Raw genomic sequence first — 26,339 nt, 5'->3', positions numbered from 1 at the left:
GAGATTGGGATAAGTCACTTGCCCACTTAGAGTTTCAGTTTCCTCTTACAAAAAATGTGGATAAAAATAGCTATCTTGTTTTCTTGACAGAATTCTTGGAAAACTGAATGAAATAATCTATGTGCAAGACAAATGTTATCCAAATGTTGATTGATATTTTTATTGATTGTATCATGTTAAATCTGGTTGTTTATGACATTTCTCAAAATGTATTATTTAAAGTGCCTTCATAGGGAGAAAGGAGGAGGTGGTTGATTTGGTTTTGCAATTATATAAACCCCTTAATTTGGGGGAACTATGTTTGATTTTCTCACTGGCTGTATCAGTCACTGGAGATGTATGTTTCCAGTGTTTATGGGAGATCACTGAAGTATAGTCTCTCTGTATGGTCTTCATAAAAATTTTGGATTCTGAAGCCCAGGGATATAAATATTTTGTTGCAAATATGTGTAAAAATATTTCTTACATATAATCATGGTTAACATTTTGGAATATATGCTTCACATGTGTTTTATTCCTAATTTATATGTCTATATATTTGCCCAGATATTATTTCATTTTACAAGAGATGGATTATCATTTTTATGATTTAATGATATCATTTTATGATATGATATTATCATATTTTGTCATTTCCTTTGCTCATTGAATGGATTTGAATACATTTTCATTTGAGTACAAAGGATTGGCTTTTAACAATGGCATAGTATTCCATTTCAGTGACATAGAATTCCATAGTATTCCATAGTTCCTTGTTGATTTATATTTAGGTTGTTTCCAAGTTTTCATGATGTCAAACAATTCTGCAACTGGAGATTACTTTGTGTTATTCCTTCCTGTGTGCACGTGTGTGTGTGTGTGTGTGTGTGTGTGTGTGTGTGTTTCTACAATTATCCTAGTATCTATAGGATAAATCCCTATACAATTTTTGGTCAAAAGGTGTGGACATTTCAAATTCTGATAGAGACTTGCATATTAGCTGTAGTCCAATTTTCAGTCAGCGAGAGAACTTGATTCCACACACATTATTCAATCTATGCATCTAATAAGTAAAAATATCATTGTTGTTTTAATTTGAAATTAAATAGATGAGATAGGAATCTCTTCCTATATTTAATTGCTATTTATACTTCTTCTGTCAAGTTTCTGTTTCTGTCCTTTGTCCATTTATCTTTAAAAGTATTAGCCTTGGGGCTACTGGGTGGCTTAGTGGGTTAAAGCCTCTGCCTTCAGCTCAGGTCATGATCTCAGGGTCCTGGGATCTAGCCCTGCATGGGGCTCTCTGCTCAGTGGGGGCCTGCTTCCTTCTCACTCTCTGCCTACTTGTGATCTCTGTCTGTCAAATAAATAAGTAAACCTCTTTAAAAAATACATTAAAAGTATTAATCTTATTTGTTATATAAATTGCAAACATGCTAAAACCAAAAAAAGGGCCTGTCCATGTGAGAGAAGAGTGACCCAGACCCAAAGTGACCCAAAATAAAGAGAAATGGGTTGTAAGCTCCATTTAGACACTAAATTGCTGTGCAATCTTGGACAAATCAATTAACTTTTCTATGCTTCATTTTCCTCAACTCCAAAATGGAGTAATAATGACCATTATATTCTCTATAGCTTATAACGTTTCTGTAAAGTTCAAAAGAAATCTTTTACAAATACTTTGTAAACAGAGGAGCCCTATGAATGTATAAAGTAATATTGAAAAATAAGGTAGACAGCCTGAAAACTAACAGAATAAACAGAAAAATACAATTAAGCCTTTAAAAACAAAATATTTTTAAAATATTACTAGGGGAACCTGAGTGTCACAGTTGGTTAAGTGACCAACTCTGGGTTTCAGCTCAGGTCATGATCTCAATGTCATGAAATCAAGTCTTATGTTGGACTCTGTGCCCGGCAGGGATTTTGTTTGTGATTTTATCTTTCCCTCTCCTTCTACCCCTCCCCACTGCATGTTCTCTCTCTCTCAAATAAATAAATATTTTTTAAAAATTACTTTAAAAAATCTGTAAGTTAAAGGCAATTTATAGAAACATTTGCACAAGTTCAAAAGCATACATATGTATGCATGCATATAATAAAGATGTTTAATGTAACATTCATTATATTTGTGAAAAATTTGAATTCTCATATTTATCAATTTCAAGTTGATTGAATATATATCCACACAATGAAATACTCTGTAGTCAACAAAGTGGAATAAGATCAATCTATATCTGTTGACAAGAAAAGATTTCAGGATGTATTACTAAGTGCAAAAAGTAAGTTGTAAAACATTGAGTATGCACGATCATACACATACAAAATAATAATATGTGAATAGGCATATATAGCTTATGTAAAATATATAAGAATTATGTAATAAAATATTATATAATTGAATATATATTATTTGTCTATATTACTATATAATATATTGTATGTATTATATTTTGCATTTAATCTAGATCAGGGCTCATCAAGTGACAGCCCATGGGCCAAATTTAGGGCCACCTCCTGTTTCTGTAAATAAAATTTTAATGGAACATAGCCATGACCATTTATTTATAAATTATCTCCAACAGTTTTCATGCTATGACCCACAAAACCTAAAATATTCACTACTTGACTTTTTACAGAAAATGTTTCCTGATGTCTGTTCTAGGGAAATGTGTGCTGTGGCAATAGCAGTTTTTACCTCAGGGTGATGAAACAATGAGAAATATTCACTTTCTGAGGCATGTTTATTTAAGGGAAGACTGTACCCTTCATCAGATTTCCTCAAATGGTTACATCATACATAATTAGAGTATTGTTATCAACCCAAGAATTTTATATCAGGAAAATGTATTATATAGGTCTGTGTCATTTTATTTCATGTATAGATTTGTGTAACCATCATGCAATCAAGACACAGAACTTTCCATTACTAAAAAGATTTCCTTTGTATTGCTCTTTTATAGTTATGTCCAGCCCTCCTCTCACCCTCTTAACTCCTGGAAACAACTAATCTCGTCCTCATCTCTATAATTTTGTTATCTCAGTATGTAGCCATTTGAAACTGTCTATTTTCAGTATAATGCCTTTGAGACTCATCTAAGTTGCTTCTGTATTAACAGCTCATTATTTTGATTGCTGAGTGATATTCCATTGTATGGATGTACTATAGTTGTTGACACATGGAAGGACAATAGATAAGCTTAACTATTGTAGTTTATTCAGAATTATTATTTTACCACTTTGAGTGTAATGTAGAAAACTTACTATCATATAGGTCCCTTTACCCTTCCATTTTGTGTTTTAATTATCATAGATGTAATATCTATGATATTACTATATAATATTACTATATTATAGTATATATAATATACTATATATAGTATAATATACTATATTTTGTTATCTCAGTATGTAGCCATTTGAAACTGTCTTTTTTCAGCATAATGCCTTTGAGACTCATCTAAGTTGCTTCCGTATTAACAGCTCATTATTTTGATTGCTGAGTGATATTCCATTGTATGGATGTACTATAGTTGTTGACACATGGAAGGAAGTATAATATACTATGTATAGTATATTATATATACTATAATATTACTATATAATACATAGATATTACTATGATATCATAGATGTATATCTATGATAACACTAGATAGTGTTATCATTTTTGCCTTCAACCATCATGCCTATTTTAAAGAACTTAAAAAGAGAAAAATGGTCTATTATATTGACACATTTATCTTTTTGTTGCTTTTTCTTCATTCCTTATGTTTACTCCCTGAAATAATTTTCTTTCCATCTAAAGAGCTCTCTTTATCATTTCTGTTACAACAGGTCTGCTGGTGATGAATTCTTTTATGTTTCATTCATCTGAAAATGTTTGTATTTCAAATTAATTTCTAAAAATTATTTTTACTATATATAGAATTCAGGTTGACAGCTGTCTCAGGACTTTAAAGATGTCTTCTTGTCCCCATGGTTTCTGATGAGACATTTGCAGTCATTTGACTGTATTTCTCCATATGAATTGCATTGGTTTTCTCTAACTGATATCAAGATTTTTGTTGCTATTGTTGTTGTTACTTTTGTTTTTTAGCAGTTTGATTATGACATTTCTAGACGTAGATTTATTTGGCTATAGGTTTGAAATTTGGCTGAGTTTTTTTTAATGTGTAAGTTTATGTCTTTCACCAATGTGGGAATTTTCAACCATTATTACTTCACCCAATTTTTTCCCATAACATTCTTTTTCTTCTGGGATGCAGATAACATGACAGTTATACTTTTTGATATTATTCCACAAAAATGTCCCACTCATTTTAGTTTTCTTTTCTTCAGAGTGGACAATTTATATTGCCCTGTTTTCAAATTTACTAACTCCTTCCTATTATCTCCAATCTGATATTGAATGCTTTCTGTGAATGTTTTATATCAGTTATTCTATTTTTCAGCTCTAAAATTTTTATTTCATTTTTTGGTAGCTTCTAGTACTCTGGTAAGACTTTCTATCTTTCCATTAATTTTCAAGGTGGTTTTGTTTGTTGTTTGTTTGTTTGTTTTTTACTTCTTGGTTATAATAGTGACTTTAGAGTGTTTTTTTTTTCCTGATAATTGTAACATCCAGGTTATCTCAGGATTGGCATATTTTGATTGATATTTTCTCTTGAGAGTTTCTGAGATTTCCCTAGTTCTTTATATGTTGAGTGATTTTTATTGTAGACTGGACATATTAAATACTGTATATGAGACTCCAAGTCTTGTTCTAATTCTATTGAGAATGTTACTAATTTTTGTTTGTTTTGGCAAGTTTTTGTTCTCAAGTTCTAATCCACCTTCTGTAGATTGTGGTTTGAATATCAGTTCAATTTTCAAAGCCTTCAAGATGTTATTCAGATTTGTCCCATGTGTCTACTACCTAGTCCATGGATGCACTGCCTCAGAGGCTTGTCTGGGACCCAGGTAGTAGATTCCATAGTTAACTCTATAGTTAAACTCTGCATGCCTCTCATGTACTTTTTACGGTCAAATCTTCACATATACAGCTTGAGAGTAAGCCCATGAATTCATAAACATCTCTATGTATTCTATTTCATAATTTTTCTCTTATTTCTGATCAACCTTACACTCTCTGGGTAACAGAGACCCCTTCTTGGTCCTTTGGTTAGAAAGTCAGGGCTTTTTAGTGTCTTCACTAGGCCACATTCTTCCTGTGACTGGATCATTTTCCAAGCTAAGCAGTGGGAGAAAAGGTAGTAGAATTTTCTCCCCCATTTTTTTTGACTATAATTATTTTGCTCAAAGAAGATGAGTCCTCTTCTTAAGAATTTTAGTTTCCCACCTATCATTGCTGTTACCCCCACCATGAACTTGGAAGTTGAATATTGCCTGAAAGCTGGAGATAGAAAGAAAAATAAAAACAACAAGGGATTTCTTCCAATTTATCTTCATAGGTGTTAATCATTTCTGGTCCTTTGATTTAAAAAAAATGAGAGCTTTTCTTGGAGTTCTTTTTGTCTATACTTCTGCAGTTTTGGACTTCATGATGACTTTGATTCCCGAATAGGGAATATATAAGGAAAAAAAAAAACAGGAAATTCATTGATGTATTACTTGTACTTTAATTTTTGTTTTCCTTTTACAATTCACCTGTTACCATTTATTCTTCAGAGTTCTTGTATAGTTCTTCTATGCCTTTTGTACAAAAATTTTAGTTACATTGAGTGGGAAAGACAGATTAGAGTGTGTTTCTCCATCTTAATCAGAAAAAGAATGTCTTGAAGCAAGATGGTGGAGGAGTAGGAGACTGAGATAGCATTAGGTCCCAGGAGTTCAGCTAGTTAGTTATCACACCATTCTGAACACCTATAAACTCAACAGGAGATAGAAGAACAGTAATTCTAGGAACAGAAAATCCACCACTTTCAGGAAGGTAGGATGTATAAAGAAGTGAATCTGAAGTGATGGGAAGATAAACCATGGGAGGAGGGGTCAGCTTCTGGCAAACAGTGGAGTAGTGGAGCACAAAAACAGAACTTTTAGAATTCTTCTCCACAGAGGAATATTGCTGCAGAGGCTAGGTGGGTGTGGAGCCTTTGTGAGGACAGTGTGGTCTCAGGACCTGTGGTGTCACAGAAAGACCAGGGGTATCTGAGTGTGGCAGAGCTCCCAGGTCTTGGAGTGGAGAAGCTGGCTACAGAGATGGAGCCAAGTTGGAGCTCTCAGAACAGGGTTACCTTAAACCATGATCCAAGACACAGTAGGGCCATGCTCTTTGAGCAAGAACCCCAAAAGTGGCAGATCTGAAAAGACCCCATCCTTCCTCCTCCGGGAGGAGCAGAGCAGAAGCACATGGAAGGAACTGTGGGTTTGGAGACTCCAAAAAGGGCTGTGTGCCAGAGAAAGAAAGTCTTGGTCACAGGTCAGTTGAGCACAGAATGTGACTGGAGACCAGGGAGACGGGAGTGATTGACTGATTTACTCTAAGGGCACACTGAGGAGTGGGGCCCAAGTTCTTGGCTCCTTCAGGCTGGAGATTGGGAAGTCACCACTTCCATTCCCATTCTCCAAAGATCTACAGAAAGCATTTAGGAAACTAAAGCTCCTGAGAATGAAACCAAGCAGATTATTTAGCCTGGCCTCTGGCAAGGGTGGTGCAATTCTGTCGCAGGCAAAGACATTTGTCAATCACCACAACAGGCCCCTCTCCAGAAGACCAGCAAGAAAATCCAGCAAAGACCAAGTTCACATGTCAACAAGAACTGTGGAACTTCAGAGCTAGGGGAAAGCAAGACATGGTATTTTTCCCATGATCCTTTAGTCTTGCAAAGTTAAATTTTTTTTATTTTATTTTTTTCTTATTCTATTTTTCAACTTTTCCCCTTTTCACTTTTAACATTTTTAACCACTTTATCTTATTAATACTTAAAAAAATCTTTTAAAATTTTCATTGTTATAGTCATATTTTATCCCTTCATTGTATTTAACCTTTTTTTTTTGTATACATGTAGGGTTTTTTTTTCTTTAAAATTTTGAGATAAAATTTCTGCTAATACATCAAAATATATCCTAAATTTAGCTGCTGCGTGATCACATTATCACTTATTTTTTCTTCTTTTTCCAACCAACTTAATTATCAATTCCTGCTTAAGAATCTTTTTAAATTTTCATCTCTACAATCATAGTCTATCCCTCCATCATGTTTACCTTTATTTGTGTGTGTGCTATTCACCAAACATATATTATATATATGCATATATATACATATAAATAAATATATATATATATTTATCCCCCCCCCAATTTTTCTCCCCCACAGTTTCAGGTCTTTTTTGATTTGGTTCGCATATTTTTTGGGGGAGTCTTTGCCACCCTTTTAGTATTTTACTCTCTCATTCATATATTCTTATCTGCATAAAATGACAAGACAGAAAACCTCACCACACAAAAAAAAAAAGAACAAAAGACAGTACTGATGGCTAGGGACCTAATCATTGCAGACATTGGTAATATGTCAGAACTAGAGTTAAGAATGACAATTATCAAGGTGCTATCTGGGCTCAGAAAAGGCATGGGAGATATTAGAGAAATCCTTTATGGAAAAATAGAATCCCTATCTGGACAAAAAAAAAGAACTAAAATGCAAAGAAGTTGAAATAAGAAAAAATAATGAGATGCAATAAAAAATGGAGGCTCCTACTGACAGGATAAATGAGGCAGAAGAGAGAATTAGTAATATAGAAGACCAAATGATGGAGAATAAAGAAGCTGAGCAAAAGAGAGGCAAACAACTACTGGACCATGAGGGGAGAATTCAAGAGATAAGTGATACCATAAGATGAAATGATATTAGAATAACTGGGATTCCAGAAGAAAAAAGAGAGAGAGGGGAAGAAGGTATATTTGGGAAAATTATAATAGAGAATTTCCCTAATATGGCAAGAAGAACAAGAATCAAAATATTAGAGATACAAAGAACCCCCGTCAAAATCAATAAAAATAGGTCCACACCCAGTCATCAAATAGGAAAACTTACAACTCTTAGTGGAAAAGAGAAAATCCTGAAAGCAGCTTGGGAAAAGAGGTCTGTAACATACAATGGTAGAAATACTACATCGACCCATCCAAAGAGACCTGGCAGGTCAGAAAAAAATGGGATGTTATATTCAGAACACTAAATAAGAAAATTATGCAGCCAAGAATAATACAACCAGTACGGCTTTCATTGAAAATAGAAAGAGAGATAAAGAGCCTCCAGGACAAACAAAAATGAAAAGAATTTGCAAGAACCAAACCACCCCTACAGCAAATATTGAAAGGGTTCCTCTAAGCAAAGCGAGATCCTAAAAGTAGTAGACTAGAAAAGAACAGAGAGAGTATACAGTAAAAGTCACCATACAGGCAATACAATGGCACTAAATTCATATCTTTCCATAGTTCTCTGAATGTAAATGGGCTAAATGCCCCAATCAAAATACACAGGGTATTAGAATGGATAAAAAGCCCAAACCCATCAATATGCTCTCTACAAGAAACTCATATTAGACCGAAATACACCTCCAGATTAAAAGTCAGGGGATGGAAAATTAATTACCATGATTATGGACATCAAAAGAAAGCTGGGGTGCCAATCCTTACATCAGATAAATTAGATTTTAAGCCAAAGACTATAATAACAGATGAGGAAGGACTCTATATCATATTTAAAAGGTCTTTCCAGCAAGAAAATAAAAAAAATTTAAATATCTATGCCCCAACATGGGAGCACCAAGTATATAAACAAATTAATAACAAAATCAAAGAAACACATCAACAATAATACAATAATAGTAGGGGATTTTAACATGCCCCTCACTGAAATGGATGCTAAATGCTCCAATCAAAATACATCCAAACAAAAGATCAACAAGGAAATAAAGGCCTGAAATGACACACTGGACCACATGGACATCACAGATGTATTCAGAACATTCCATCCCAAAGCAACAGAATACACATTGTTCTCTAGTGCACATGGAACATTCTCCAGAACGGATCACATCCTGGGTCACAAATCAGGTCTCAACTGGTACCAAAAGACTGGGATCATTCGCTGCATATTTTCAGACCGCAACACTCTGAGGCTAGAAACCAATCACAAGAGGCAAGTTGGAAAGAACTCAGATACGTGGCGGCTAAAGAGCATCCTACTAAAGAATGAATGGGTCAACCAGGAAATTATGGAAGAATTGGGAAAAAAAACCATGGAAACAAATGAAAACAAAACCACAACTGTTTGAAATCCTTGGGACACAGCAAAGGCAGTCCTGAGAAGAAAGTATATAGTGATACAAGCCTTTCTCAAGAAACAAGAAAGGTCTCAAGTACACAACCCATCTCTACATCTAAAGCAGCTGGACAAAGAACAGAAAAGAAAGCGTAAACCCAGCAGGAGAAGAGAAACAATAAAGATCGGAGCAGAAAACAATGAAACAGAAACCAAAAGGACAGTAGAACAAATCAATGAAACTAGGAGCTGGTTCTCTGAAAGAATTAATAAGATTGATAAAATCCTGGCCAGACTTATCAAAAAGAAAAGAGAAGGGACCCAAATAAATAAAATCATGAATGAAAGAGGAGAGATCACAACCAACACCAACGAAATACAAACAATTATAAGAACGTATTATGAGCAACAATATGCCACCAAATTTGACAATCTGGAAGAAATGGATGCATTCCTAGAGACTTATAAACTACCAAAACTGAACCAGGAAAAATCAGAAAACCGATCAGACCCAAAATCAGTAAGGAGATTGAAGCAGTCATTAAAAATCTTCCAAGAAACAAGAACCCAGGGCCAGACAGCTTCCCAGGGGAATTCTACCAAACATTTACAGAAGAATGAATACCTGTTCTCTTAAAAGTGTTCCAAAAAAATAGAAATGGAAAGAAAACTTCCAGAATCATTTTATGAGACCAGCATTACCTTGATCCCCAAACCAGATAGAGACCCCCCATCTAAAGGAGAATTACAGACCAATACAGTTGAGGAACATGATGCAAAAATTCTCACCAAAATACTAGCCAATAGGATCCAACAGTACATTTAAAAGATTATTCACCGCGACCAAGTGGGATTTATTCCTGGGCTGCAAGGATGGTTCAACATCCACAAATCAATCAATGTGATACAATAAATTAATAAAAGAAAGAACAAGAACCATATTATTCTCTCAATTGATGCTGAAAAAGTATTTGACACAGTCCAGCATCCTTTCTTGATAGAAGGACATACCTCAATATCATCAAAGCCATCTATGAAAAACCCAAGGCAAATATCATTCTCAATGAAGAAAAAAAAAAAAGAGAGAGAGAGAAAGAGGCTTTTCCCCTAAGGTCAGGAACAGAGCAGGGACATCCACTATCACCACTGCTATTCCACATAGTACTAGACTGCTAGAACTCATACAGGAGTTCAGTAAAGTGTCAGGATATAAAATCAATGCTCAGGAGTCAGCTGCATTTCTATACACCAACAGCAAGGAAAAAGAAGGAGAAATTAAGGAGTCAATTCCATTTACAATTGCACCTAAAACCATAAGATACCTAGGAATAAACCTAACCAAAGAGGCAAAGAATCTGTACTCAGAGAGCTATAAAGTATTCATGAAAGAAACTGTGGAAGACACAAAGAAATGGAACAAGGTTCCATGTTCCCGGATTGGAAGACCAAATATGTGAAAATTTCCATGCCACCTAAAGCAATCTACACATTTAAAGCAATGCATATCAAAATACCATCAACGTTTTACAAAGAAATGGGATAAATAACCCTAAAACGTGTATGGAACCAGAAGAATAGCAAGAGGAATGTTGAAAAAGAAAGCCAAAGTTGGTGGCATCACAATTCCGGACTTCAAGCTCTATTACAAAGCTGTCATCATCAAGACAGTATGGTACTGGCATGAAAACAGACACATAGATCAATGGAACAGAATAGAGAGCCCAGAAATAGACCCTCAACGCTATGGTCAACTAATCTTCGACAAAGCAGGAATGAATGTCCTATGGAAGGAAGACAGTCTCTTCAACAAATGGTGTTGGGAAAATTGGTGAGCCACATGCAGAAGAATGAAACTAGACCATTTCCTTACACCACAACACAAAACAGACTGAAAATGGAAGAAAGACCTCAATGTGTGACAGGTATCCATCAAAATCCTTGAGGAGAACTCAGGCAGCAACCTCTTTGACCTCGGCCACAACAACTTCTTCTTAGGAACATCGCCAAAGGAAAGGGATGCAAAGGCAAAGATGAACTATTGGGACTTCATCAAGATCAAAAGCTTTTGCACAGCAAAGGAAACAGTCAACAAAACCAAAACACAGCTGACAGAATGGGAGAAGATATTCACAAATGGCATATCAGATAAAGGGCTAGTATCCAAAATCTATAAAGAATGTATCAGACTCAACACCCAAAGAATGAATAATCCAATCAAGAAATGGGCAGAAGACATGAACAGGCATTTCTGCATAGAAGACATCCAAATGGCCAACAGACACATGAAAAAGTGTTCCATATCACTCAGCATCAGGGAAATACAAATCAAAACCACAATGAGATACCACCTCACACCAGTCAGCATGACTAAAATTAACAAGTCAGGAAATGACAGATGCTGGCAAGGATGGGGAGAAAGGGAAACCCTCCTACACTGTGTGGGAATGCAAGCTGGTGCAGCCACTCTGGAAAACAGCATGGAGGTTCCTCAAAAAGTTGAAAATAGAGCTACCCTATGACTCAGCAATCACACTACTGGGTATTTACCCTAAAGATACAACTGTATGGACCCGAAGGGGCACGTGCACCTGAATGGTTATAGCAGCAATGTCCACAATAGGTAAACTATGGAAAGAACCTAGATGTCCATCAACAGATGAATGGATAAAGAAAATGTGGTGTATATATATACAAAGGTTGGAAGAAATATACAAAGGTTGGAATAAATTCAAACACTTCAAAGATAAAGGCCATCCTGCTCAAGAATGTTTGGGTCAATCAGGAAATCAAAGAAGAACTTAATCAATTCATGGAAAACAAGAAGAATGAAGACACATGATCCAAAACCTACAGGATACAGCAATGGAGGTCCTAAGGGGGAAATACATAGCCGTCCAAGCCTCAATCAATAAAATAGAAAAGTTCCAAATACACAAACTGTCTTTACACCTAAACGATCTGGGGAATAAACAACAAATTAAACCTAACCCAGACACAAGAAGGGAAATAATTAAGTTTAGAGCGCAGATCAATGAATTAGAAATCAAAACACAGTAGAACACATTAATGAAACTAGAAGCTGATTCTTTGAAGGAATTAATAAGATCGACAAACCACTCGCCAGATGAATCCAAAAGAAAAGAGAAAGGTCCCCAATTAATAAAATTATGAATGAAAGGGAAGAGATCATGACTAATACCAAGGACATAGAAACAATCATCAGAAGTTATTATCAAAGCTATATGCCAATAAGTTAAGCAACTTAGAAGAAATGGATGTATTCCTGGAAACCTATAAACTTCTGAGACTGAAACTGCAAGAAATTGACAACCTGAATAGACCAATAGCTGGCAATGAGATTGAAGCAGTGATCAAAAAACAAGAGTCCAGAGCACGATGGATTGATTCCCTGGGTAATTCTACCAAACATTCAAAGAAAAATTAATACCTATTCTCCTGAAAATGTTTCAAAAAATAGAAACAGAAGGAAAACTTCCAGACTCTTTCTGTAAGGCCAGCATTACCTTGATCCCAAAACCAGGAAAAGACCCTATGAAAAAGGAGAACTTCAAACCAATATACTTGATGAATACAGATGCCAAAATTCTCAGCAAGACCCTAGCTAATAGGAACCAACAGTACACTAAGAGGATTATCCATCACAGCCAGGTGGGATTTATCCCTGGGATGCAAGGTGGATCAATATTCACAAATCAATCAATGTGATATAACACAAAAATAAGAGAAAAGAACCATGTGGTCCTCTTAATTGATGCAGAAAAAGTATTTGACAAAATACAGCATCCATTCCTGATTAAAACTCTTCAGAGTATAGGAATAGAGGGAACATTCCTCAACTATGTAGCCATCAAAATAAGTGAAATCTTGCATTTGAATGACATGGATGATACTACAGGTCATTGTGCTGAACAAAATAAGTCAATCAGAGAAAGGCAATTGTCAAATGATCTCTCTGATATGAGAAATTTGAGAGACAGGGTGGGGGTTGTGGGGGACAAGGAAGGAAAAAATGAAACAAGATGGGATCAGTAGGGAGGCAAAGCATAAGAGACTCAATCTCAAAAAACAAACTGAGGGTTGTGAGGAGTGGGGTATAGGGATAGTAGGGTGGTTGGGTTATGGACATAGAGAAGGGTACATGAAATGATAAGTGCTGTTAAATGTGTAAGCCTGATGATTCACAGACCTGTACCCCTGGGGGCAATAATACATCCTATGTTAATAAAAATAATTTTAAAAAAAGAAAAAGAATTTCATCATTCTTTGGTTACTTATTAACTTCTACTTATAGAAAAATCAGAAATAACCTAAATATCCAACATAAATACCATTTGACATACCAACTCGAAGGAATAATATACAATTGTTACTATTTCAATTAGGAAAACTGCAACACTATGGTCAAATGTTTCCAATATGGTATTAGTTTTTTTTTTAAGTGAAACAATTTTGCATATACACTAATATTACAACTCTATAAAATAGCTGTAGACACAAAACATAAAAATTTCTTGGGAGGATTCATAGAATTACAGTTTTATGTTTATGTTTTCCTTTTTAAAAAATGATTGATTTGAGACAGAGATAGAGAAAGAGAACACAAGCAGGGGGAATGGCAAGCAGAGGGATAAGTAGGCATCCTGTTGAGCAAGGAGCCCGATGAGGGGCTCTATCCCAGAATTCCAGGATCATGACTTGAGCTGAAGGCAGACACTTAACTGACTGAGCCTCCCAGGTGCCCCTATGTTTTCCTTTTGAAAATACCCTTTTTTGTTGTTGTTAGAATGATTAAGATTAACATTGCTATGTCATAAACTATTTCCTAATGTATCATGCATTGCATTTATTTTAAGGGTTCTCTAGATGGGGTGTCTGGGTGGCTCAGTTTGTTAAGTGTCTGACTTTTGATTTTGGCTTGGGTCATGATCTCAGGATTGTGAAACTGAGCCCCGAATTAGGCTATGTGTTGAGCGTGGAGTTCTGTGCAGGTCATGGAGCCTGCTTAAGATTCTCTCTCCCTCTGCCACCCCCTCACTCTGAAGTAAATAAATAAATAATTAAAGTTCTTTAGATCTTTTATTTTCATGTTCAGTTAGCCACCATATAGTACATTATTAGTTTTTGATGTAGTGTTCAGTGATTCATTACTTGTGTATAACACCTAGAAAAGTTCTTTAGATCTTTAGGAGAATGCCATGTATTCAGTTGTTAGCCCCATATGAAATTTAAAATAATTATATTTATTTATTTTTAAATCTTAAATTTGTTTTTGTTTTGCTTTAATGAATCATTGAACACTGCATCAAAAACTAATGATGCACTATATGTTGGCTAATTGAATTTAAATTAAAAAATTAAAGAGGAAAAAGAGAAAAATAAAATAGTCTGTTTTCTGTATATAACCTTGATATAAATGATAACATCCAGTCTGTAAATTATGAAGGAAACTATGTATCATTTTCATAACGTACCTGTCTCTTCATTTCCTTGTCAGTCCGAATGAGGGGCTTTGTGAATTTGACCAAAGTCTGTATAGGGTGAATCTTGGCATGCTGGAGGACTTCTCTTACCCAGTTGTTACTGTTTACTGTGTGTCAGGAAGGCAACTGAGTCTGCTAAATTGAACAGAGAACCAGAACCCAGGGTGCCCATCTCCTCTCATCAGCTGCTTCTCCATCTTGACACTTGGCTTACACAAGACCATGCTGTCTCAGGGTCACTTCTGAAAACCTTGGCAATTGACTCTGTACATATTCGGATGACTTGGTAAACCTTAAGTTGTGGGTGTCAATTGTTATTTACCACTTTAACTGTATTTTTTCTTCCCTTCCATCAAAAATATCCCATTTAGAGTAAATATCCCATTTACTTTGGATGTATCCTGGAGAAGCTTAGTAAGACTGTGGAGTAGGAGAACACTAATCTCACCTCCTCACATGTTAACAACTAGGTATCACTCACATCTGAGTAAATAAACGAGAAAGCAATCTGAAGACTGATAGAACAAACTCTGCAACTAAATGTAGAGAAGAAGCCACATTGGACAGGTTAGGAAGAACAGAAATGGTGGTCAGGAGCTGCCTTCTGGAGGAAGGGAGATGCAGTCATGAAGAAGGGAAAGCAACAGGGAGCCTGCATGGGAGAATAAATCCCCATAATGTCTGGCCTTGATAACTAGAAGGGTTGGAACTAGTGGAACTTGGAGCCTAGAGTTTTAAAAGTCCACTGACTCAGCACTGGCTGAGCCATGAAGATGAAGGGAGAACAGAGTCTCCTCCCCTAAAGAGACAAGAGCCCAAGGAGAGGCAACATAGAAGTGACAGCTTGAACAATGGAAGGGAGATCTGTTTGTACTGATTTTAGAACACGTTGGGGGACTTTTCTGGGATCAAAGGAACTGGCAGGTGCCATTTTCCTCTCCCACCCCCTAGCACAAACACAGAGCCATCTGCAGGAGGCACGTCTGTGCAGACACTTGCTATATAACCTGTTAACAGGGTGCCCCACCCAAGAGTTCTGAGGACTCACCCACTCCAAGCCTGCTGGACTTGGCCCTAGGCTCAGTGCAAATTTTGCTAATGTCATGCCTACACCCTGCCCAGCAACTGCCTTCTTAAATGCTGAATGATCCTGGTCACCACAACTGCTGCTGTGTACCTTACCCCCAGGGGCCACTGGGCTGTTGGAGAACCAGCCTGGGATAGAGGCTCAGAACAAATTTTACTAACACCACCATCCTACCCTGAGCCTTTCTGCTGTCATGTCCACTCAGAGCCAGCCTGCCAGGGTCTCACTAATATTAGAGAGAATAAGCACAGCCCACAATAGGCAAATAGTTAGTGTAGACTTTAGGACCAAAAGGAAAAGTAACTCAGACACAATAGCAAGGCACAAGCACACACACACAGTGTCAGATTCTGGTGAGCATATGCTTACTATAGAATTTAATGAAATGATCATAAACATAGTGACCTTCAGAAAAGGGTGGAAGACATCAGTGAAACTTTGACAAGGAGATAAAAAATAGTATATCAGACATGAAGAACTCAATAAATAAAACTAAAAATATAATATATGGAATAAATAGTAAGCTACAAGAAGCATAGGAATGTTATCAGTGACCTAGAGGATAGAGTAGTGAAAAGCAACAAAGCTAATCAAGTGAGAGACAAATACTGCATGATGAGAGTAGACTTAGAAAAATCTGTGACTCCATCAAGTGTAATAATATTCTCATTATAGGGATCCAAGAATATAAGAAAGAGAAATGGGGAGAGAAAATGTATTTGAAGGTAGAATAGCTGGAAACTTTCCAAATCTGGGGAGAGAAACAGACATCCAGATCCAGGAAGCAGTGAGATCCCCAAACAAAATCAAGACACATGGTAATTAAAATGGCAAAAAAAATAGTGATAAAGAAATAACTTTACACATTGCAAGAGAAAAGTAGATAATTATATACAAAAGAAAGTCCTTCAGGCTATGAGCTTATTTTTCAGCAGAAACTTTGCAGGCCAGAAGAGAGTGCCATGATGTATTCAAAGTGCTGAAAGGGACAAATCTCCACCCAGGAATAGTTTATCCAATAAGACTATAATTCAAGATAGAAGGAGAGATAGTTTCCCAGACAAACAAAAGTTGACCATTACACCAGCCCTACAAGAAATATTAAGGGGGACTCTGTGAGTTGAAAACAAAAGCCATAACTGAGAGCAAGAAAAATAGGAAGTGTAAAAGCAAAAAACAATTAAGTGTATCTGTAAAAATCAAGAGAAGCACAGAATTAAAAGATATGAAAGATGATACCACATATCTGCAATGTGGAGAAGAGAGGAATAAAGAATGAGTTCAAAATTAAGCAACCATCAGTTTAACAGACACTGCTACATGGAGAAGATGTTATTTATAAACCTAATGGGAACCACAAATCAAGAAACAGTAAGGGACATGCAAACAAAGTAAGAAACACAAGTATATCACTAAAGAAAACCAGCAAACCATGAAAGAGAGAGAGAAAAGTATAAGAAAAAAGCTATTAAAATTTAGTCTATTAAAAAATCAAGTTAACCTAAATCCGCAAATGAGCTTTCTCCATGTGAACGTACATGATGTGCCCAGGTTGTTATAGGGGAGTAAGTTACAGTACTGATACTAAAGGAGCTTATACTAAAATGGAATAGGAACATGATGCACATATTATAAGGTAGATTATGAAAAATTTGAGGTGTCCCCATATTTGAGAGATAATACAAGGGCAGTGTAAGATACACAGAATTTGAAAATATCTATACCTCTAGGAAACAGAATGAGGCTAGGATCTTGGACAAGGGGAAGATAAAACTGATTAACTGATGCCTGCCAAAACAAAATATGGTAAAGAAAATAAAGCTAACAAAAATATGTCTTTGGAAGGGCAAAAACTGAGTTGTAAACAATTTTTTGTGAAAAGATTATAATATATCTCTAGAAAGGCTATTGGTGTCTTTTGTTTTAGTCATCTTAATTGTCAAAGTTATACTCATTATTTTAAAAATAATTTTATTATATTTTCTTTTTATTACACTATAGTTAACATAGAATGTTATATTATTTTCAGGTGTATGATATAGTGATTCAACAATTTCATACCTCACCAGGTGCTCTTCAGGACAAGTGCACTCCTTAATTCCTTAATCTCCATTGCCTGTTTCAACCTGGTAACTATCAGTTTGTTCTCTGCAGTCCAGTATCTGTTTTTTGATTTTTCTCTCTTTCATTTTTCTTTGCTTATTTGTTTTGACTCTTAAATTCCACATATGAGTGAATCATATAGTATTTGTCTGTCTGACTGACTTACTTGGCTTAGCATTGTACCCCCTAGCTGCACCCATGCCATTGCAAATGACAACATTTCATTCTTTCAATTTTTTAAAGATTTTATTTATTTATTTGACAGAGAGAGAGAGAGAGCACAAATAGGCAGAGAGGCAGGCAGAGAGAGAGGAAGAAGCAGGCTCCCTGCTGAACAGAGGTCCTGATGTGGGGTTCAATCCCAGGACCCTGAGATCATGACGTGAGCCAAAGACAGAGGCTTAACCCACAGAGCCACCCAGGTGCCCAACATTTCATTCTTCTTTATGGCTGAGTAAAATTTCATTATATTTATGAAATATATATACATACATATATATACACACATATATATAATATATACATATATATATAACTTTTTAATTTAAATTTTACTTAGTTAACATACAGTGCAATATTTGTTTCTGAAGTAGAATTCAGTGATTCATCACTTACATACAATGCCCAGTGCTCATCACAAAAGTGTCCAATACCCTTCACCCATCTAGATGTCAAACACACACACACACACACACACACACACACACACACACACACACAGGGGAATACTACTCAGCCATAAAAAAGAATGAAATCTTGCTATTTGCAATGATGTAGATGGAGCTAGAGTGTAGGATGCTAAGTGAAATAAGTTTGAAAAAGATAAATATTATATAATATCAGTCATGTAGAATTTAAGGAAGAATATAAATATATGGGAAGGCAGGAAAGGGAGAGAGGAAAATAAAACTACATAGCACTTCTTTATTCATTGATTAATGGGAATGGGCTGCTTACACAATATGGCTACAGTAAATAATGCTGTAATAAACATAGGGGTGCATATATCCCATCAACTTCATGTTTTTGTATTCTTTGGGTAATACCTATAGGGTAGTATTATTTTTAACTTTTTGAGGAAACTCCATACTGTTTTTCAGAGTGGATGCACCAGTTTGCATCCCCACCAACAGTATAAGAGTGTTCCCCTTTCTCTACATCCTCACCAATATCTGCTGTTTCTAGTGTTGTTGATTTTAGCCATTCTGACAGATGTGAGGTGTAAGGTGATATCTCATTTAAAGTTTTGATTTGTATTTCCCTGATGATGAGTGGTGTTGGACATTATTTCATGTGTCTGTTAGCAATCTGTATGTATTCTTTGGAAAAATGTCTATTCATGTCTTCTGGCCATTTTAAAATTGGATTATTTGGGGGTTTTTTTGGAATTTAGTTTTATAAGTTCTTTGTATATTTTGGACACTAATACTTTGTCAGATGTCATTTCAAATATCTTCTCCTATTCCATAAGTTGCCTTTTAGTTTTGTTGATTCCTTCCTTCCCTGTGCAAAAGCTTTTTATTTTGATGAAGTCCCAATAGTTTATTTTTGTTTTTGTTTCCCTTGCCTCAGGAGACATCTAGAAAGAAGTTGCTACAGCTGATATCGAAGGGCTTACTTCCTGAGTTCTGCTCTAGGTCTGTTATGGTTTCAGGTCTCAGATTTATGTCTTGAATTTATCTTTTTGTGTATGGTACAAGAAAGTGTTCCAGTTTAATTCTTTTGAATGTAGATTACTGGTTTTCCCAACACTATTTGATGAAGATACTTTTTCCCATTGAATGTTCTGTCCTATTTTGTTGAAAATTAATTGACCATACAATTGTGGGATTATTTCTGAGTTTTATACTACATTCCATTGATCTATGTGTGTATTTTAGTGTCAGTACCATACCATTTTTATTATTACAGCTTTGTGATTTAACTTAAGGTCCAGAATTGTGGTTCCATAAAAATGTTAGGAATACCTATTGGTATTTTGATAGGAATTGCATTAAATCTGTGGATTGATTTGTGTAGTATAGATATTTTAACAATATTTGTTCTTCCAATCCATGAGCTTGGAAAGTATTTTATTTCTTTGTGTCATCTTCAATTTCTTTCATCGATATTTTATAGTTTTCAGACTACAGGTCTTTTACATCTTTAGTTAGCTTTATTTCCAGGTATCTTATTATTTTGGGTGTAATATGAGCTTATTCTCTTAATTTCTCATTCTGCTGTATCATTATTAATGTATAGATATGCAACATACTTCTGCACATTGAATTTCTTTTGACCTTACTGACTTCCTTTACTAGTTCTAGCAGTCTTTGGGTGGAGCCTTTCATATTTTCTGTACATAGTATCCTGTCATCCACAAATAGTGGGTGTTTTACTTCTTCCTTACTGATTTGGATGCCTTTTACTTCTTTTTGTTTTCCAATTGCAGTGGGCTAAGACTTTCAGTATTATGTTGAATACAAGTGATGAGATTGGACATCCTTGTCTTGCTCCTGACCCTAGGGAGGCAGCTTTCAGTTTTTCCACTTTGAGTATGATGTTCACTGTAGGTTTTTCAGATAATGGCCTTTCATTAGGTTGAGCTATTCTGCCTCTAAACCTACTTTGTTGAGGGCTTTTATCATGAATGGATGTTGTACTTTGTCAAATGATTTTTCTGCATCTGATGAAAGGACTGTGTGGTTTTTATCCTTTTTTTTAAGATTTTATTTATTTATTTGACAGAGAGAGATCACAAGTAGGCAGAAAGGCAGGCAGAGAGAGGAGGAAGCAGGCTCCCTGCTGAGCAGAGAGCCCGATGCGGGGCTCGATCCCAGGACCCTGAGATCATGACCTGAGCCGAAGGCAGCGGCTTAAACCACTGAGCCACCCAGGTGCCCCCGTTTTTATCCTTTTTTTATTGCTGTGATGTATCACATTGATTGATTTTCAAATATTGACCCACCCTTACTACCTGGAAATAAATCTCCCTTGATTGTTGTGAATTATTTTTATAATGTATTTTTGATGTAGTTTGATAGTAAGGGTTGTTGCATCTAAGCTAATCATAAATATTGGCTGTAGTTCTCTTTTTTTACTGGTGTACTATCCAGCTTTGATATCAGGATAAAGATCATGTGATAGAATGGATTTGGAAGTTTTCCTTCCTTTTCTATTTTTTGGAATAGTTTGCAAAAAATAGGTATTAACTCTTTTTCAAATGTTTGTTAGAATTTTCCTGTGAAGCCATCCATTTCTGGGCATGTTTGTTGGGAATTTTTTTGATTACTGATTCAATTTCTTTGCTGGTTATCAGTTTGTTAAAATTTTCTATTTATTCCAGTTTCAGTTTTGGTAGTTTATATGTTTCTAGGAATTGATCCATTTCTTCTAGGTTGTCCAATTTGTTAGCATATAGGCTTTCATAAAATTCTCTTACAATTGTTTGTATTTCTGTATTGTTAGTTGTTTTTTCTCCTCTTTTTTTGGTGATTTTGTTTGAGTCATTTTGTTGTTTTTCTTATGTGTCTGGCTAGAGGTTTATCAATTTTGTTGATTTTTCAAAGAACCAACCTCTGGTTTCATTGATACATTGTTTTTTTAAAAGTTTTTATTAATTTATTTCTACTCTAATGTTCATTATTTCTTTCTGTCTTCTAGTTTTAGGTTTTGTTTGTTGTTCTTTTTCTAGCTCCTTTAGGTGTAAGGACAGGTTGTTTATTTGAGATTTTACTTCCTTCCCATGGTAAGCCTGTATTGTTATAAACTTCCCTCCTAGAACCACTTTTTCTGCATCCCACAGCTTTTGGACCATTGTGCTTTCATTTCCATTTGTTTCCATGCAATTTTAAATTTATTGTTTTATTTTCTGTTTGACCCATTCAACATTTAGTAGCGTGTTCTTTAACCTCCATGTATTTGTGGTCTTTCCAGATTTCTTTTTTTGTGGTTGACTTCTAGTTTCATACCATTGTGGGCAGAAAAGATGCATGGTATGACTTCAGTCCTCTGGAATTAATTGAGACATGTTTTATTAGCTAATATGTGATCTATTCTGTGGAATGTTCCATGTGCACTTGAAAAGAATGTGTATTTTGCTCTTTTAGGATGGAATGTTAATATAGCTGTTAAATCCATCAGTTCCTTGTGTCATTCAAGACCATTGCTTCCTTATTTTTTTTCTGTTTTATGACCTGCCTATCAGTGTAAGTGAAATATTAACATTCCTTAGTATTATTGTATTAATATCAATGAGTTCCTTTATGTTTGCTATTAGCTATTTTATGTATTTGGGTTCTCTTATGGTGAGTGCAAAAATATTTATAATCCTTATATTTCTTGTTGGATTGTCCTCTTTATAACTATATAGTATTTTTCTATGTCTTCCATTACAGCCTTTGTTTTAAATTCTGTTTTTTCTGATACAACTATTGCTACTTGGTTTTCTTTTGACATCTATTTTCTCTATTTCTCTAGGTAGGTATTTCTCTATCCCCTCACTTTCAATTTGCAGATGTCTTTAGGTCTAAAATAAATCTCTTATAGGTACCATAGAGATGCATCTTTTTTTTTTACACATTCTATCACCATATGTCTTTTGATTGGAACTTTTAGTTCATTTGCATTTAAAATAATTATTGGTAGATGTGTATTTATTGTCACTTTATATTAGTTTTGTGGTTTCCTTCTTGTCTTGTCTGATCCCCTCTTGTCTTTATTTACTGATTTCTTTTTTAGTGATATATTTGGATTTCTTTTTCTTTAATTTTTCATACTTACTGTGGTTTTGATTTCTGGGTACCATTAGATTTATATATAAAATTTTCTGCACAAAGCAGTCTACATTAAGCTCATGGTTGTTAAAGTTTGAACATATTCTATACTCCTCCCCATGTTTTCAGTATATGGTGTCATATTTTTTTATGAACATTTGGAATTTTAAGCAAAAAAGTCACAGCCACTAACACTGTTACAGTTTGAGGCCATCTTCATTCTCCACAATGATACCAGCATGCTCACAAGGGGTTCCCATTATTTAGTCTTAGTTAAACTACCATGTTTAAAAGAATGATAAAGACTTGGCACACTATCACTTAACTTTTAATGTTTCATCACAGATGATGAAAGATACTGAAGTACAGAAATTGTAATGTTGTGGTCAAAATTATAAATTATAAATTATTTAGTCTTAGTTAAACTACCATGTTTAAAAGAATGATAAAGACTTGGCACACTATCACTTAACTTTTAATGTTTCATCACAGATGATGAAAGATACTGAAGTACAGAAATTGTAATGTTGTGGTCAAAATTATAAATATGGAATTATAAATCTAAAACATTTTCTGTTTAAAATATATATCTAATAGTCGGTGCAGTTCTGCAGGATCTCTGCATCTAGTAGAGCATTGCTTGCCTTTATTCATTTTTCCAGGTCCTCCATGCCTGTCTCTTCTTCCTCCCATCTGTTCAAAGGTCCAAAGACATCTTGTATTCCTCCTCCAAAGCGATCTCAGTCCATGCCTTTGCTACTACAGAAGCCACCTCTGTCTCCACTTCTGAACTTTCCATGGAGACCACCATGGTCCATGAAGCCAACTCTTCTTACCATCCTGCCACCAGGACTGCCTCTGCCATGGTCACCACACAGGTTGTGGAGAGGGTGATGAAGGAAAGCTTTCAGGTTTGGGGGACTTATACTTGTTTTATCCTGTTCTCCAGGTGAAGTTCTGGTTTCCACACCGTGGTTTGGGACACTGCCAGTCCCAGCTCTGTTGTATATTTCCTCCCCCAGATGGGTTCCCTTGGGAACCATGGGGCCCTCTTAGGGACAAACCATCTATGGCTCCTCTACAGCCTCCCATGTCACCCATGGGCCCCCCTGGACCTTCAGAATATGGCAGCAGCATCCTTTTGCTCTCAGAGGAAGCATACAAAACTGCATGCTGTTCATTGGAAGTTTCCTGTGAGCAAGAGAAACCTTAAGTTAACTCCCTTGAAAATATTTCCTATCAAGCTATTCCATAACAGCCTTGGAAGTTGGTGGGTCTTCATAAGGCACTGTAGCATTGTGTTTGGGATTTCTTGTTTCCTTGTCCAAGTATATGTGAATTATGGGTTGTCTGGCTCCCTTGAAGAAGTATGCCAGATCATCTAGAGTCACAGTGTCATTTAAGCCTTGCACATAAATTGCACTGTTGTGAGTCTTCATCTGGATCTATAGGTGGGCTTATAGATCAAGATCTGGTCCTTCCTCCATAGTTTCACTAGGCTTATTGAAATCACCTAGCTTTCCAGAGCTGCTCATTCCACCATGTCCTCCTACCTTCCCACCTCTGCTCAGGTCCCATAATCAAATCTTCCTCTCTTCCTGCCCTGGTTATCAGGACCACTCATGCTCTAGTTCTCTCTTTGTCTGAAAAATCCTCCAGACTCCTGTCCATAAACACCCATGCTATTGGGGTGGTCTTGTTGTAATAAACTCTGCTGGTGTTCTGTTGGCTATATTGATTTGGAAGCTGGTTGTATGATCCAGTTTGTCAGAATTTTAACTAGTGTGCGACTACTGCCCATAGCTGCCTTGTTGACCATAGCTACTCTGCTGTCTGGAGCTGTCTGGTTGCCCAAAGGTGTTCTGCTGAGAGTAACTGCTCTGATAATAACTAGTCTACAGTCTGGAGGAATAAATGGTAGGAGGATAAGGTGGTGGTGCTGTTACTGGTTGCATGGGGTAGGTCCTAAGCACCTGGGGATAACTGTAGTTACTCTGTCCATATCCCAGGCTGGGCTGGTTATAATTCCTTGTGCTAGATTAAGGTTCACTAGTTTCATCTTATGGTCTTGCAGATGTGGAAGTTGCTGGCTGCTTCCCATATACTTGGTAAGCAGGCTGAGAGCCATATACAGACTGAGAAGCATAGGAGGCCTGGGTGGTAGTAACATTAGTGTGGTGGTATCATAAGCACCAGTGCCATACCCCTAGATAGGCTGACCATATACCTCGGGAGCAGCTGGACAAGTATAACCAGGGGGATCCTGTCCATAAGAAGTTGTGTAGGCAGTCTGGCAGAGGCTGTATACTTGGATGTAGCAGACATCAGTGGACTGTCCACAGGTGCCATAAACTTTGCTGCCCATATGTGAGAGTGGTCTGTGCAAATCCTTGAGGGGACCGGGCAGTGTAATCACTATATCCCTGCTGGGCTGAAGCTCTGCTGTAGGTACTGTAGTCCATGAATGACATTTTCTCTCCTTCTTTCTTGTTCTCTTGATGTCCTTCTCCCTCTTGCTTTTCCTATGGTGTCATATTTTATGTCTCTTTTTTGGCCTTATTTTTTATTATGTTCAATTGGTCAACATGTAGTATATCATTAGTTTTTGAGGTAGTGTTCAACGATTCATTAGTTGTGTATAATACCCAGGGCTCATCACAACACATGTCCTCCTTAATACCCATCACCCAGTTACACCCTTCTCTCAAGCCCTCCCTTCTGTAACCCTCAGATTGGTTCCTGGAGTCCAGAGTCTCTCATGGTTGGTCTGCCTCTCTGATTTCTTCTCCTTCAATCTCCCCTGCCTTCTCCTGTGGTCTTCCATGCTATTCCGTATGTTCTACATATGAGTGAAGCCATATGATAATTGTCTTTCTCTGCTTGACTTATTTCACTTAGCATAATCCCCTCCAGTTATGTCTTTGTAGATGCAAATGATAGGTATTCATCTTTTCCAGTGACTGAGTAATATTCCATTGTATATATGAACCACATCTTCTTTATCCATTCATCTGTTGAAGGACATCTCAGCTCCTTCCACAGTTTGGCTATTGTGGATATTGCTGCTATGAACATCAGGGTGCATGTGCCCCTTCTTTTCACTACATCCGTATCTTTGAGGTAAATACCCAGTAGTGCCATTGTTGGGTCAAAGTATAGCTCTATTGTTACTTTCTTGAGAAACCTCCATGCTGTTTTCTAGAGTGACTATACCAGCTTGCATTCCCACCAACAGTGTAAGAGGATTCCCCTTTCTCCGCATCTTCACCAACACTTGCTGTTTCTTGTCTTGTTAATTTCTGCCATTCTAACTGGTGTAAGGTGGTATCTCATTGTGGTTTTGATTTGTGTTTCCTTGATGACAAGTGATGTTGAGCATTTTTTTCATGTGTCTGTTGGCCATTTGTATGGCCTTCATCTTTGGAGAAATGTCTGTTCATGTCTCTGCCCATTTATTGACAGGGTTATTTGTTTTTTGGATGTTGATTTTCATAAGTTCATTACATATCTTGGATACTAGCCCTTTATCTGATATGTCATTTGCAAATATCCTCCAAATCCATAGGTTGCCTTTTAGTTCTGTTGACTGTTTCCTTTGCTGTGCAGAAGCTTTTTATCTTAATGAAGTCCCAATAATTTATTTTTGCAAT

General features: G+C 36.2%; 1 pseudogene; it reads right to left on the bottom strand.

Moving 5' to 3' along the window:
- The window catches only part of LOC116582271, a 32,430-nt pseudogene extending 7,270 nt beyond the window's left edge, over positions 1 to 25,160 (bottom strand).
- Between the last annotated feature and the right edge of the window lie 1,179 nt (positions 25,161 to 26,339).

This window comes from Mustela erminea, chromosome X (assembly GCF_009829155.1).
Source record: "Mustela erminea isolate mMusErm1 chromosome X, mMusErm1.Pri, whole genome shotgun sequence".
Taxonomy (NCBI): domain Eukaryota; kingdom Metazoa; phylum Chordata; class Mammalia; order Carnivora; family Mustelidae; genus Mustela; species Mustela erminea.
This window is presented reverse-complemented; position numbering and strand designations above follow the sequence as displayed.